A 13,656-nucleotide genomic window follows, 5' to 3' on the forward strand; every position below is an offset into this window, starting at 1 on the left:
GGAGCACACCTGGCCGGACTGCATTGACTTGCCCCGACTGTAGTGCCTATGTGCCTGATGACATTGGTGCACTCATGTGCGCAGAATCGTCAACCTGTCGATGGGTCGGCGAGCTTCATGGGCAGCCAGCGGGGTGCACCGGAGCTGCAGTGAGGGACTCCGAAGACATCTAGGGGCTGGAAAAAAAACCCAGGTAAGTAAAGATTGCTTTTTTATTTCATGTCGGGACTCCTTTAATAAGAGATACAGTACTTACCTAAGACGGGGGTAGCCTCTGGGTCCTCCAGAGGCTTCCCATGTCCTCCTCCTTCTCCTCCAGACCACCGCTACTGCCTGGGACCCTTTTGCAGTTCACGTCAGCGCTCCTCTTTATGCATGAGTGCGGCCCTACTGCTTATATACGAGCCGAAGTTTGGGTTAAGAAACAGATACTTACCATTACCGAAGAAGAGGGAAGCCTCTGGGCCCTGTAGAGACTTACCATGTCCTCCTCGCCAGGACCCTCTTGGGGGCCGCATTCTTCTTCTGGCACAAGCGCGGTTGAGCTGCACCCAGAGCCGCTCTGCATAAGCACAGCCAGTGGCATATCAATAGGGGGTGCAAAGGTTGCGACCGCATCGGGGCCCTAATGGGCCCAGCCTCAACCACAGCATTAGCTCTTTATTGGTCCTGTGCTGGTAATAATCACTTCTATAGATGCTTTGAATGATAATAATCATTAACAAGCTGTTCCTCATCCCCTTCTTGCACCTCTGACACTGTAGTTATCCTTTGCAATTTTTGGTGAGCTGTATCAATTGTTATGTACAGAGTGCTTGGGGGCCCCAATGTAACACTTGCGCTGGGGCCCACAGCTCTCTAGCTATGCCACTGGGCACAGCCATACTCACACATGCGCAGTACGTGCCTGAAAAGGAGTGGGGCCCCGTTCTTCATTCAGACAAGCTCGTCAGAATTTTTCAGGGAGACCGCAATTGGCAACGGGACCAGAGGACGGCCTCTGTAAGATCCAGAGGCTTTACTCATCTTAGGTAAGTATGTGGGTCGCCTCGAGTACTCTTTAATAAATCAGGCCTAAAACTGTACCTAGCAGTAAATGATAGAGGATGCATTGGCATTGCTGGCCAAAGCTGACAAACCAAGGACATTTCCTAGGAAACTTTAGCACCTGCCAAGGTCCCTGAGAAACAAGAATATTACAATGAGTTGTCAGTCTGAGCATGTTCACATGCTGTTCCTCATCCCTGACCACAGTAGTCAGACCTTAACCTGATACTGACAATCACATGCTGAGATCTGCTAATCAGCATGATTAATGATGTTTAATAGTGAATAATTGAACAGTGGCCGGGAAGAGTCGATCTATAACCAGTTAATGGACTCCGCTTTTTTTTTTTTTTTTATCACGGACGTTCCCCAAATTCCCCATCTCAGCCACAGGTGAGCGCGTCCCCGCCCCACAGCAAGACCATTCAGAGCCGCGCTTTCCCCTGCTCCTTGCTGCTCCGCTTCTGCCATGGCTGTGCGCGCGCCCTCTCCCCGCGTGCAACGCGCGTGTGTGAGTGTAGAAGGAGGACGCGCTGCGGAGGGCACAACTATCCGAGGGGGCGCGCTGCGCGGGCACGTGTGGAAGCCCAGGAGTGAGAGAAGCGCTGCAGCTGGAGCGGAGGAGAAGAGCTAGAAAAAGAGGGAGAGGAGCCCAGAAATAGGTGCAACACCCCCAGGACTGCGTCCCGGACATGCTCCCTTATGGTAAGTTCTGCCACTTTACTGTCACCCCATTGCTGTACAGCACGTTGCCCCTCTAGTCTGCAGCCTGGCATCTTTATTATGGGGGAAATTTTATTCAGATATTTAGAATGTATTATTGGCAGTGACTCCAGATAAAACTGTAAACATTGAATCCTGTTTCTACCTCAGACTCTGACCCCCCTCATCTCCTACCCCCTCATCACTCCTGCCCCCTCACAGCTGCAACTGTGCACCTGACAGGGCATCACCTTTTAGGTGCACCTTCATTTATATGACCCTATTGCAGTGCCAACTTACATCCTTTTCTCACAGAGTGGCATCACTGTACAGATCTACATGTTCAGTTATAATAATGGCAGTGCCCACTATGCATGCACCTGTGGGTCCAGGTCCTGACCCATGTATTATGCCATCCACTCCAGCAGTTGCACCTGAGACTAGTCTCTGCACCACAGGTGCATCTCAAATGCAGTGTCCCTCAGCGGCTCAGTACTACTCGGGGTGGTATCATCTGTGGCAGCAGCTTTAGCCAGCTTTGCCTATTGTCTTGCCGTGTTCCTTATATTTTATTTAACCAGTCATTTAGCCCGCCCTGCATCCACCCGCTAACTCTGTTTCCACCCCCATGTGCCCCCTGCTTACCGATCTGCCGCCCTTGTCCTCCACACCTCCCCCCCCCCCCCCCCAGGAACAGACTAGTTAGTTCCCCTTATGATTGACAGTCCTTATCTCTTCATTCCCTCTTTGTATGTGCTGCCTGTCACCTCCAGCTTTGCCACTTCCAAAATCAGCAGAAACACTTTTTTTTTACACCCCCCCCCCCCCCCCAATCCTCAAGCAGTGCCAGGCAAATGCCAGCCTCTTGTGCATTGTTCATAGGGTCTTGGGGCTGCCAATACCTTTGAGATCGCCAGGCATTAGTTAAAAGAATGCCTTTTCTGAAGGTGCTTAATAAAATCCCGTTTTAGCTTTGCCTCCAGTACCACTGCTTTTGGGGTAGTGGACAGTGTAAAGATGTGTAATGATATACGTAATTGCATGGTCTTTGCTTATTTTACAAGGTGGTTTTTTCACTTAGTTTTGTTTGTTATGATTGATCTGTTGCCTTTCTCAGAACTGCAATCCTGTTTGGCATCCATTGGGTTAATCTGTTGCGTGCCTTGAGATTCATGAGATTCATACATAGTATTACAGACCCTTTCAGCTGTGAATTGTTTTACATTTTCCTTCTGTCTCCCTGGTGAACCTTTCCCAAGAATGTCAACGAAGCTACCACCTGTCCCCTGTTTCTGCATACCTCTCCTTGTTTAAGGAACCATTCCTATACATCCCTGTATCAAGTCGCCTCCTGCAAACAAGAATGGGTAAAAAAAAGAAAACAGACCGTGATACGTCTCTCCAGCATGTACTATTTCACATAAAAAAAGGTTGCAACTCGTATTAGCCTTGCTGCATTTATTCTCTAGGTAGTCATTATACCTGGCAGTGGATAATTTCATTTGTTCAGGATTACTTGTGTTTGCACCTCCTCCGAGTCCACTTCATCGATTATTCTGATCAATACGCCCTCATTAATTGCAATGATTCTGCTGCATGTTACGATGATGTTAGATCCTGGGGCTGGAGTGTAAAGAGGGGCAACAGCATTATGCCTGGGAGATTGTCTTAGCAGTGGAAGTTGACATTTTTGATGCTGTTCCTGTTGAGGATGCAGCTGGTAACAGAATCCTTCTTGGTGATGTTGAGGAAGCTACGGAAGAGTATAATTGTGAAGCAATTCCTCATCCATCTTCTCTCTCCTTTTAAACGTTTAATCCATAGAGGAGTTATGCACCTGGATACCATTCGCATGCCTTGTATGCCAAATGCAGAGCTGTAATAAGTTCAGACTCACAAAATATTGGATCTAGGTTTGGCAGGATCTTTTTGGGGTTTTTTTTGTATTGAACGGGTCATTGTTGCAGGTGTGTCTTGGCTGTCTTGGTGGACGTTGCCTCGGAGTGGAAAGGGTTGTCTCCATCCAGGAAAGATACAGCTTCTGCAGCAGTAAGATGTTAACTATCCTTCAGTGTTGGAATAAAAGGGATGTTGAATGGAAATAATGTAACATTATTCATAGCTTGGTAATTCCCTCCTTTCTCTGTGGTGGTGGGTGAAGCAAATAGAGGAGGCTTTGCTGCAAATCTGTCTCCGTTAACGATGAGATCTTCATCGCCTGGTGCGTCTTCCTGAAGTTCAAAGCTCTCTGCAAGGCTGGGCTGCAGCAGATGAGGCAGTATCTGAGGTGGCAGGCAAAAAATGCAACAGTTATAATCCTGTGTTGCAGGAACACACGACTCCTCTGGTGCAAAATAATGCTTGTAGCACCTGAATTGCAAATTGGTGAACGTTTGTTTTTATTTACTTATTACAATATAATATTTTTGCCTCTGTTCTTTCACATTTGTTACTTCCACAGCACACCCAGCATGTGTCTATTCTAACTGCTTCCTTCACCCACCTACCCCCCATAACGTATGGTAAGGCAGGTGACTCCACTGTACAGAAACTGCAGCTCTGCAGTCAATCATTTATGTCTCATGCTGCTGATTGGATTATGAATGAGAACGCAAACTGGTGATGTCATCTCTGTTCCTTCATCCTCATATCCGCCTTTACAGCCCCCAGTACCTGAAATATGTTATGCAGGTTTGGAGTGAAGCTTGATTGTTTACAGTGCTGAAGCACCGACTTTTTGTACTGTTTTCTCATGTGCAAGGATTTACGAGAAGTCAATACAAAGACAGATTTTGGGCAAAACCCTGCAGCATTTAAGACAGGCTGGAACTCTTGTACCAAACTTAAAAAAGATCAAAAGGCTGCAGTAGACACAGCATTTCCTCTGTCTCTGCTCTGACTGCTTCATAAAATTATCTTGCTGATGGCCCTGAATGGTCTTGGTATTTTCCTACACTTACAGGCAGTAGACATGCAGATGCTGTTATTCCCAAACCTTGGCAGTTATTCTCAGCTTGAAATACAGTACAGTCACATGGAGTAGAGTTTGGGCCATGGTTGCCAAAACCCTTAAAGTACACCTGAAGGGAGAAGCAAGTGGTGGCTGCCATATTTATTTGCCTGGCAATCCTGCTGATCTCTTTGGCTACAGTAGGGTCTGAATCACACACACTATACAAATGTTAAGATTAGGATTATTATTAGTGGAGCTCACAGAACAGCGGCGGTCACATGACTGCTGCAGTTTACTTAAAAAATACATTTAGGGCTGGAACCCACTAAAGAGATTTTCTGAGTATTTAGGGAGTCATTCAAAGCGATAGCGATTTCCCTAAATGCCCAGCTAATGTTGATGGATGGGCCAAATTCCACTTGAGCGATTACGATTACTAAATCGCAAAACTCAGGACATGCAGCATTTTTCGCATTTAGTGTTTCTGCAGTGTAAAGTATATAAACGCTGGCGTAATCGCTCACCAAAACCTGCACAGCGCGATTTTGCCAGCGATTTGAAGTTACTGCACACTGTACCAAAATTAAAATTATTTGAAAGGACCAATCAGAATTAAAACCGCTAATCGCTACACAACCGCTGGTAAATTGATTGCACTTTTTAAAATCGCTACCGAAAATGCTCATGCAATCGCTTACAAACCGCTCATACAAAACGCTAGCTATTGCGATTAGCGACAGCGATTTGTAGTGGGTTCCAGGCCTTATTTAGGGGATTCTATAAACACTTAATATACATTCTAAGGGGCACATAGCATGATGAAATAAATTTGTGCAACTAGAGCCAATCCTAGATAGAACTTGCCTCTGTTCCCTTTTTGTGATTTAGTAATGCAGTACTACAGTATTAATCAGCCTTTCTGCAGGTGGAAAAGTCACAATTCAGTGTAATTCTCCCTTATAATTATTAAGAGGTCATACAACTTGTATATGACTGTAACAAACACTCGCAACAACAGGGAAGAGGTAAGAACGTCAGTAGGTTATTATTACTCTGTATGGGAGCTAAACAGATGCCATGAGGGAATTTGCAAATGTATTTGGGGACCTGGAGGAGTTATTGGCTGCACTTAAGGGCCAGTACGGGATAATGGCTGCATTACTTTGTGCAGTGCAATCATTAACCCCTTCTGGTCCCTAAATGCGGCTGTTAATTCATCCTGAACCCCAAGTGCAGCCATTAACTTTGGGTTGACTTATATTTGAGTAAGTAAAAAAATCAACTTTAAGAGGGATTGACTTATATTCAAGAATATACAGTAATTGTTTGTTATCAGTTTATTTGTAATTCAGATTCACTTCAAATGTTATTGACATTGATTACAAGTATGCTAGGGGGGTGTCAGTTTCATTTTAAATTAAATTAATTTAACTTAAAAAAAATTACATTGAACAATTTTAATTGCACTAGTAATCTTAAAGTGGAACTAAACTCAGAACTTACTCTCTGCTCTAAAAGATTAGACATGGCATGATAACCTTTAAGGGAAAACATTTATTCAGTGTATGGAAATCCTAAAAAATCCCAGAAGTTTACTTGGATTCACTTTACTAGAAGCAATGGAAGGGTCAAGCCTGTATTTAAACAGGGCACAGAGCTGCCAGCTCACACACAGCTCACCAGCTGCTGATAAGACACACTGATCGAGCTAAACAAGCACAGAGCACAGTCCAGCTTTAATGCAAACCTGAGTGAAACAAGAACTGCAAATTCTAAGTAGATTGTTACTCTATGTTCACATGGTTATCTCATCATGCCACATGTCACTTTGGGTAAGGTATAAATTTGACCTTTTTTTGTCCAGTTACTGGAGTTTTGTACGGGGCAACTTAGATTCAGAAAGTGTAATGTTATTTAACAGCTTAATTGGAAAAAAGTGATCCACACCTAAATTTTAAGTTTTGGTTATGAAATTGCATTCAACTCTTAGTCGGCACTTACAATATTATTTTCCTAAGAAAAAGGATGTTTTAATAGGAAAAACTTACCTGGAACTTTCATCATTGGAAGGAAGCTGGTTCTCTATCCCGACTGTTAAGCCATTTGTAACCCAATGTTGCTTTATTGGCTGTATGTGACTCTGAAGAAATAAACCTGCAAGCTTACGCTTTGGTGCTCAGCACTTTTATTCTACTAATACACTGTAGAACGTTTGATGATAACATGATGCGTCACAATGCAGAGCTGTGAACATGCCCATACTACTGTATAAGCAGCGCATTTATATGCAGCAGCCCAACGCAACGTGCATGGTGTGAACACACCTTTAGGCCGGTTCGCACTTCTAAGGATGAAAAACTGATCCATGTAAAAAGTGATCTGTGGAACGAACCAGTTTTTAAAAGGCATAAATTTTCCATCTGTCACCCTCCCTTCTGTCAGCATGCGTTCAATGCTACCGGCGGGCCGATCTGGAAAAATCATTCCAGACCCAAACTTGCAGTGGAACAGGCCGAACAGATCCATTTGAACGGTGCAATGTAAACGGATCCTATTGATTACCATAGGATCTGTTCACATCCGTTAGGGTTCATTCCGCTACGGTCTGCTAAATTGACTTTTTTTTTTGTCCAGTGTGAACCAAGCTTAATACTCGGCTGATGTGCAGAGATTCTGGACAGTCTCAGAATTATCAAACTGCTTTAAAATCAAAGAGTTCATCAGCAGGAATAAATGCCTTTACTGAATGGGCCCTGACAGTTTAACTTCTATATATACAGTGATTTGCACTGTCCTGTGATTTGATAAATGTGTTTTCAGGTGATGAGGAGATAACTTTCAATACTAAATGGTCGGCAGTGGCAGAATCTCAGCCCGTCTCTGTGATGCAAATTATTTTCATCTTCTTTCCCAACCACTCGCTTCCAGGTTCGGCATTTTTTTCCACACATTTGTGTCATTCCGTATGTGCTGTCGAGGCCTTTAGCTCATTAGTGTGAGATTGCTTTGTTAAAAGCATTCCAAAGTGCTTTAATGTGACATGAACCTGTTGCTTAGACTCAGAGGCGGTAGGTGTACTGTGAGGCTAAGCGAGCATCCTGCCAATATGTTCATTAGCTGCTAGTGACATCATGTAGGCAAACTACACTTTGGCAATCGCATCCTTAGGAGCTATTGTCATAACACAGGCAGAGGACACGAAGGGCCTTATTACACAAGCCGCGGTGCCAGGTGATTCATGCTGCTGAGGGCAGCCCCATTCTATACAAGTGATTGGGGCCCTGCGTCAAAATGCGCCTAGAAGCAATTTTCCCATCAGTGTTAAAGAGAACCTGAGGCGGTTCCTACTGACAAGCCCCTGTCAGTTTCCTTCAGGGGGATCAGCACCTGGCGATGGGGTACCGGACGACAGCGTGGGAAGCTCCTGTAAGCTGTAGAGGCTTCCCTCTTCTGCAGCACACCCATGCTCCTGCCTGAAGAGGAGCACCGCACCGATGTTCCTACCCTTCTTCCAATGAATTGATTAGAAGCCAGTGACATCACAGAGCCGGAATACACATGCAACCAATCGGTTGATTAGAAGCCAGTGACATCACAGCTCTGGAATAAACATGCAACCAATCACTTAGAAGCCAGTGACATCACAGATGCAGTACCTGCTAACGCAGTCTATATCACCAAAGGACAGTTGTAATTATGCATGACGTGGACACACTGAGGCCAATTGATAATTAAACTGCACAGTTAGTAAGTAGTAACTGCTCCATTCAACAGCCGATCTACTAGGAATCCTACAGTATATACTAACTGAAGGTTGTGAATATGCTTGGACCCTGGGCAGCAGCTAAGTTTAGGAGGAGCAGTTGTGGGTGGTGGCTTAATGTGGGCAGCGGCGTAGTGCGGCTGTTGTGGTGTATGCGTAGGCAGGCTTTGGGCGGCGGTGGCGAGCACTCCGGCCATTTAGACAGCAGGGCTCTGCGGTGGTTGTGGTGTTGGATTCTTTTGAGAATTAGGGGTTTAAAAGCTACAAGAAGGCACATGACTTCAGTGATATCACGTATTTCCAGTACACTGATGGGTTTCCTGCTTGTATAACTCTTAATAATGCAAGAGACAGTTATTTTGTACTTGTTTGCACTACAGTACAGAGCTCTACAGATCAGGAATCCCAGTGGAAGGAGCGCCTTGTGAACAGGTGTATTTTTATGACTGAAAAATGATGGTGTGCAAACCAGTCCTGTTATAAAATAGCTAAACGATAAAGCAAAACTTTATTTACCTGACACTGATTAACATATGTTAATGGACCTGTAAACCTCAAGCAAAAATGGAATTTCTAATAGCTTTCATAAATATGTAAATGTTTCCATACCTACAGTGAGGCATTTATCATGTACTCTGCGATAGTCTACTTGTGCAGGCTATTCATCCAGCTTGTCTGCTGCTTCAGGCTGTTTTGCAGTATTTGTTATGGCATAACTGAACTGGAAGCAGTTGTGCCTTGGAAAAAGTTACACCCCAGCCAACCACATGCTTAAAGCGAAACCCCAGCCAAAATTATTAGCAAGGCTAAGGCCTTGTTCACATGGTGTTCGGTTCGCGTTGCCATTAGCGGTTTTTGACGCATATTTTTTTTCGATTCCCAGCACATGGGTGGGCGATTCGTTTTGTGCTAAGCGGTTTTCTAAACGTTTTTCCCGGGGGGTTTTGTAATTCACTCATTGACGCAAGTCAGGAAGTGAACTCTTTGACCCGGAAAAGAATAAATACAATGTATTTATTCTTAAAAACGCGAACGCAATCACTACACAAAGCGATCTTGAGAGCGTTTTGCATTTCTCCTATACCTTCCATTGAGTCGGAATCGCCCCCAAAATGGTCCAGGCACCGCTTTGCTGCCCGCCCAGCACACGACCCGTGCTGAAATGAACCTTCTCATAGACATTCATTGCACGAGCGTTCAGGGGGCGTTTTTAGAAATCGCATGCAGGAGAAAAAATTGAGAAAACGCCTGCAGTGGGAATGAGCTCTTAGGGAGGATTTGGGCTTGTGTCAAGTTTTTACTGATGTCTGTAGTCCCTACGCAGTGGTATAGTTTCAAAGCCATGGGCCCCATAAATATTTTACATGGAGTTTCCCTACAACATTGTATAGCAGCAGTCGCATGATACAGACCACCAAAACCAGCTTTCCAAGGACATTCATTGTGTCACAGGTGTAAGGAAAAAGAATGGTTTGTTTATGACCACCATTCAATGTATATGTAGAGGGCCAAAGACCCTGGTGCAGTCGTAACCTTTGCACCCTTTATTGTTACGCTACTGTTCCTATGGGATATTTCTTCTTCATACTTGTGTGGTTTTATTGGAAATAAGGAAATCTCTTTAGGTGGATCACAGGAATAAATAACAGAAACATTTTAAGCAGGGCTGTGGAGTCGGTAGAAAAATCATCCAACTCTGACTCCTCAGTATATGAAACCACCGACTCCGAGTCCAGGTAACCAAAATTGCTTCGACTCCTTGACTCCGACTCCTTAGTCTAAAGGTGGCCACACACGATACAATAAAATGATCCGATTTTACAGTAATTCGATAAAAACGATCGTATCTCCCGAAAAAAACGAAAGCTTTTTTTTCATTCGACTGAAAAATCCGATCGGATTTCCCGTTTTCTTCGATTTTAATCGATCCGGACTGCCAGATATTTTTCTTCAATCTTTCTAAAGATTGTATGGTGTGTGTTGGATTGTCAATTTATTAATATACACACCCTATCAATTTTGTTACAGTTTCCAATCATTTTTATCATAATTGGGGAAAAAATTGAACATAGGTGTGTGGTACATTGGTCAGATTTTTGAAATGTTACAATCAGTCAGAAAAATTAATTGCAATTCTTAAATTGAACAGATATTTAAAAAATTGTATGGTGTGTGGCCACCTTAATACTTACCAGGCCTGTAGATTTGGTACAAAAATCATCCACCTCCGACTCCGATTCCTCAGTTTATGAAACCTCCGACTCCAGGTACCCAGAATTGCTCCGACTCCACAGCCCGGATTTTAAGTGTTCTCATTTGTACTCTTGGTGTTCCACTTCATAGTCCAGACATGGGCACATTAGAAAGCATACATCCCTCCCCAATCCTCTGCTGATTTCTTTATCACATTTACTTTGCCAGTACTGGTAGAGTACTGGTAGATAGGTAGAGAGTTCCCTTGACGAGTGAGACAGCTGGTCCCAGCACTGCCCATTAAACTTCTTATACAATTCAAGCTTCTAATGTTTACCTTTAAGCCTTCTGAAATCTGGCTCTTTCCAACATTGGGGCTCATTCACAAAACTCATGTCATCAATTATATTTTTATCTCTTTTTCACCTCAACTATAAGCAGAAAATCGAGTTATTATGTCCGCTCTTGGTGGAAGGTTGTGACCCATTCCTTACCCAGAGAACCACTTTTTAGACCCAAGGGGATCGGTTACTGTATAGTCATCTCATTTTCTGTCTTCCCTTCCTTCTTTTCTGTTGTCCAGGTGACATACTTCCTGTCCAGCAGGCAGCACGTCACAGACCGGGGGCGGGCCTATGCGTATGACCCTGTTTCACTCTGACGCATGGTCATATGAAGGGCAGATTTGTGCGGTGGTCCTGTGGCAGGCTGCTGTGGGAGCACCACACCGCATACATATAAAACCAGCCTTTAAGGACAACTGAAGTGAGAGGTATATGGAGGCTTCCTTATTTATTTCCTTTTAAACAATACCAGTTACCTGCCAGCCCTGCTGATCTATTTGGCCGAAGCAGTGTCTGAATAACACCAGAAACAAGCATGCATCTAATCTTGCCAGATCTGACAACAATGTCAGAAACATCTTATCTGTCGCATGCTTGTTCAGGGTCTATGTCCCAAAGTATTAGAGGCAAAGGATCAGCAAGGTAGCCAGGCAACTGGTATTGCTTAAAAGGAAATAAATACAGCAGCCTCCATATCCCTTTCACTTCAGTTGTCCTTAAACCTAAACCTTTTTTCTTACATTTCAGAGATAGGCACAGGGCCAGGTTACAGATTTATGTTTGTATTGTGCCTTTTAATGTGGTTTTTGGAATTCAATTTCAGCCTTATTCATCCATCTGTAAAGCTACCAAAGCTGTGATATGCTCATCTATCTTTTACTTATGTGTGAAGCTGACAAAGAACTGCTTTACTTACAACAGCTTGCAGTTCACTTCTGGTGGCCCTTTAAGGTTGTGACAATGGAAATAATTGCATCTTTCAAAGTGTCTCCAGTTGTCCTTTAATTGTGCAGGAGACGTTCTGAAATATTGATCATGTTTGAAAGTGCAGCTTAATGTTTGCTTCTCGTGACCTATAGATTGTTGGATGTGAGGCCTGCAAGAATTATCAATAATTTCAGCCTTAATTGATTCCTTGTTATGAAAAAAGGTCTCTGGAACAAGTTAGGTACAGTTTGCGTGACTTAAAGGGGAACTCTAACTTTGATATCTGGTCTCATAACATGAACCTAATGTATCTGAGTGAGAAAGCAAAACTTTTCTGTGTCAGAAATCGCTTATGACTTGTTTGTATGACACTAAAGCTGTGTAGATGTACACAAATTACCAAATATGGATTTGTGGTCAGTCTGGGCAAATATGATGTAGGCCTCTTTACCAATGAAAATGGTGATTGACATTACAAATGCGCTGCAATCTGATCCCAATTTTTTCTTTTTATTCTATGTGAGTTTCAACACCATTGGCGCTTACACTGTGCAATTGAATTCACGATTTCCAGCAGAAAAAATGACCAATTTACACATTAAAGGGGCACTATAGCAAACAATTTTAAAATTTAAAATATGTGCAAACATAGACAAATAAGAAGTACGTTTTTTCCAGAGTAAAATGAGCCATAAATTTATTTTCTCCTATGTTGCTGTCACTTACAGTAGGTAGTAGAAATCTGACAGAAGCTACAGGTTTTGGACTAGTCCATCTCTTGATAGGGGATTCTCAGCGAGGCTTTTATTTTTTATAAAGATCTTCCCTAAAGAGGATTTAAACAATGATGCTGGCCAGCTTCCCTGCTCGCTACACAGTTTTTTGGCAGTTGGACAGAGCAACTGCCATTCAATAAATAAATCCCTAAGAATCCCCCCATGAAGAGATGGACTAGTCCAAAACCTGTCGCTTCTTTCAGATTTTTGCTACCTACTGTAAGTAACAGCAACATAGAAGAAAAGTAATTTATGGCTCATTTTACTCTGGAAAAACGTACTTCTTATTTGTTTATGTTTCCACATATTTTAACCTTCTGCCGCCCGCGTCACGCCAGCAGGCGTGGCCGCGGCGGCAGCCCCAGGACCGCCTAACGCCAATTGGCGTAAAGTCCTGGGGCTCTGTTTTGCATGAGATCGCGCGCATGGTGCGCGCGCATCTCATGCTCGGAGGGCGGAGCTCCGCCCCGCCTTCAGTCTCCGAGCGGCTGATGCCACTCGGGAGACTGTTAGACGGCGATCACGCCGTCTATTTACTAGGTGCAGCGCTGCAATGAGCAGCAGCGCTGCACTGGGGACAGCCGTGTGACACGGCTGTCCCCATGGGGGACAAGAGAGCGATCGGCTCTCATAGGCAGAAGCCTATGACAGCCGATCGCCATAATTGGCTGGCTGTGGGGAGGGAATAAACTTAAAGAAACAGGGTTTTTTTTAAAAAACAAAACAAAACAATAATATTTATTTAAAAAAAAATAAACATGGGGGGAGCGATCAGACCCCACCAACAGAGCTTGTGTGCTGAGTTGTGCGGACCTGCAGCTTGGCCTTAAAGCTGCAGTGGCCAATTTAGCTAAAAATTGCCTGGTCACTAGGGGGGTTTAGCCCTGCAGTCCTCAAGTGGTTAAATTTTACAATTTTTTTTGCCATAGTGCCCCTTTAAAGGACAACTGA

The 13,656-nt window shown here is 43.9% G+C and overlaps 1 protein-coding gene across 2 annotated transcripts in view; it reads left to right on the forward strand.

Moving 5' to 3' along the window:
- The first annotated feature begins 1,627 nt into the window (after positions 1-1,627).
- The window catches only part of PTPRF (protein tyrosine phosphatase receptor type F), a 1,415,717-nt gene continuing 1,403,688 nt past the window's right edge, over positions 1,628-13,656 (forward strand). For both annotated transcript variants that reach the window (XM_068239458.1, XM_068239459.1), the window contains exon 1: positions 1,628-1,752. The gene's annotated coding sequence lies outside the window, so the exon portion shown is untranslated. The remainder of the gene's footprint in view (positions 1,753-13,656) is intronic.

This window comes from Hyperolius riggenbachi, chromosome 6, assembly GCF_040937935.1.
Source record: "Hyperolius riggenbachi isolate aHypRig1 chromosome 6, aHypRig1.pri, whole genome shotgun sequence".
Classification (NCBI taxonomy): Eukaryota; Metazoa; Chordata; class Amphibia; order Anura; family Hyperoliidae; genus Hyperolius; species Hyperolius riggenbachi.